This window comes from Peromyscus maniculatus, chromosome 8, assembly GCF_049852395.1.
Source record: "Peromyscus maniculatus bairdii isolate BWxNUB_F1_BW_parent chromosome 8, HU_Pman_BW_mat_3.1, whole genome shotgun sequence".
NCBI lineage: Eukaryota > Metazoa > Chordata > Mammalia > Rodentia > Cricetidae > Peromyscus > Peromyscus maniculatus.
Genome location: NC_134859.1, coordinates 16510001 through 16513189, shown reverse-complemented (window position 1 = coordinate 16513189; position 3189 = coordinate 16510001).

Genomic DNA, 3189 nt, shown 5'->3' with positions numbered 1-3189 from the left:
TAACTCTTCTCTAGAGGGTCTGCGATGCTTAGTGTAGGTCAAGTGCTGTGTAAATACCTGTTGTACTGTATTGTTTAGACAATCGTGATTTTTTAAAACCCTGTACAAGCCGAGCGATGGTAGCGCACACCTTTAACCTCAGCACTTGGGAGGCAGAGGCAGGCCTGGTCTACAGAGTGAGTTCCAGGACAGGCACCAAAGCTACACAGAGAAACCCTGTCTCAAAAAAACAAAACAAAACAAAACAAAAAAACAAAAAACAAAAACAAAAACAAAAACAAAAAAAACCTGTACAAGTTTAGTTACTGACAGGAGCTTTTCCAAATATTTTCGACCTGAGACTGGTTGACTGTGTATACGGAGTCCTGGCATGCCGGGAGCCGGCTGTACCAGCAGAACCCGATTGGGGCATTTTTGTCCTCATCCCAGAACTTAAATTTATGCGACAATTCAGAAGTATGATCAGTCTGAACCACTGTGGACGACTACCCTGTCTTCTAGATGACCTTGCACTTCAGCCCTCAGAGTATCAAAGAGGCAGATAGGCACTTATTTCCCCAGCTGCCTTGGAGTCCCGTGCCTCGATGGTTTCCCTGTGTGTTCAGGTTTTATTGTTGATGTTGTTAGCGTCGTCGTCATTGTCGTTATTTATACAAATTACTGAAACAGCTTCCACCCGGACACTGCACAGTGGAGCCACCCTCTCCCGGCCGGTGCTCCATGAGGGAGCATGAAAGCCACTGGCTGTCTTTGAATATCATGGATGCACCAGACTAGAGAATGACAGCCGGCCCTCAGACTCCAAGGCAGAAGGGGTGCCAGCCCCTCTGTGTGTGCATTCTGTGCCAGCAAGATGAACTTGACTTCTGCCAAACCACACAGACCAACCAACATGACTCAGCAACTTAAAATATTCGCCTTCTCCAGAGCAGGTAGATGGGCCACATGGGTCGTGACACGTGCAGATGATTCCTCAGGCAGGGGGAGTGTGTGTGAGCAGCAGCCATGTCAGGATGCCCTGGCAGAGGCACACTGGGCAGAGTTTAAACACAGGACGGCAGGAGTTCAGAGGGGTCCTGAGCCACTCCTACACTTGGTATTTCTGGTCTAATGTATTGAGATGCTGCATAAAAATCATTATTTGCAGTATAGACTCTATTGTCTTAAGAATTGAATCTGAGGGAACTGAATGATGACTGACATTTCTCCAGACTTTCAGCCCCTTAGGTTCTGTCTATTAAATGTGGGGGAGTCCCAGGCACTAGCAATGCCTGATGCAGTCATCACCCTCACATTTACCCCAGCATCTAAGCACAAATGGTTTCTGCATAAACAGCCCTGTGCCTCCTGTTGAAAACTTTCTGTCTGTCTCCTTTGTCTTGGGCGGGGCTGGAGGACTTACTGACCTTTTATTCCTTGTCGCCAGGAGAAAACGGTGATGACATCTTTTTGGCCGGATGGAACTGATGGAAGATTTATGGGGCAGCTGAGAACTGTCAGAGCCAGGCCAGGCAGATTCCCTAAGACAATGACCATGGCCTTTTCATCGGGGAGCATGGTGCTCTCTGGAGTCGCCTAACACAAGAGAATCCTATCTACCCAGCCATCAGTGAGGTTATCCCAGTACCACACAGCTGCTGCCACCCAATCTGAAGGCTCCTGCTTCTGCTCTTGAGGGACCGCATGTGACCACACAGGAGTCCTAGCTGTCACCCACCATCACCCCCCGGGCCCCAGGCTGGCACCCAGAGCCCTCCAGGAGTGGGAAACTTCATCCTCTACCTTCTCAGTCACAGGGATTTCAGAAATTAGTCACAGGAAGCGGGGAGGCCGAGGATAGAGGCTTCCTAGAGGAGCCCGTAACAGGATCTGGGGTCTTTTACCCTAGGTCACAGCAGCTCAGACTGTCCCTGAGATAACAATGAGTGGTCAAGAATGGAATCAGCCTCTCCAAGGCCTCTGCCAGCAGCAGACGGTGGACACAAAGGGTGGACCTGGAGCCCAGAACCTGGCATGTGTGTATCTAAAACAAAGTCTTGGCCTGACTTTCAGCCTTCACCTAATGAAAGCACACTGAGAAGCTCTATGGCTCTGGTGCATCTCAATCTATACAGGACACTCCTAGCTGTCCCCAAATTGTCACTGGCAGCCTGCCTTTCACTTACAAATATTTCATGAGGACAATGAATGATAGTCATTCTAAAGGGATGGGATTCTAAAGGGATGGGAATGTTACTGGATGGTGGAGGTAGAAGGCAGAGTTCAATTCCCTGTACAGCTAAATAAATAAATGCATACATACATACATACATACATACATACATACATACATACATACATAAATAGGGACTAGAGAGATGACTCATGGGTTGAGAGTGCATACTACCCTTGCAGAGGACACCAGTTCCCAGCAACCAAGTTGGGTAGCTCACAACTTCCCATAATTAGCAGTGCCAGAATCTGATGCCATCTTCTGGCCTCCACAGGTACCTGCACATACCCAGCTTACACACGCCCACGCACACACACACACTCATGCACATAAATAAACTACAAAGTAAATATTTAAAAATAAAGCCCAGTGGTGGTGATGTATGCCTCTAACCCCAGCACTCAGGAGGCAGAGACAGGCAGATCTCTGTGAGTTTGAGGCCAGTCTGGTCTACAGAGCAAGTTTCAGGGCAGCTAAGGCTACACAGAGAAACCCTGTCTCGAAGAGAGAGAGAGAGAGAGAGAGAGAGAGAGAGAGAGAGAGAGAGAGAGAGAGAGAGAAACAATTGATCCAATCTTTTAGGAAAGAATCTGAGATCCCAGCAGCCCAGTAGGCCAAGAATCTGTTTTAAGCCAAAGAATGATGAGACCCATTAGATTACAATAGAAACAAGCCAATATCCACCAACAGAAAATAGTTAAACAAGTTATGGTTTATGGATACAGAATACTACACTTATCATAAATTTTTTTAATTTAAATTTAAAAAAAAAAAACTTGGGGGCTGGAGAGATGGCCCATAGGTTAAGAGCACTGGCTATTTGCTCTTGCAGAGGTCATGAGTTCAGTTCTCACCAACCACATGGTGGCTCACAACCATCTATTATAGGATCTGATGCCTTCTTCTGGCATGCAAGCATATATGTGTAGGCAGAACACACACACACACACACACACACACACATATATATATATATA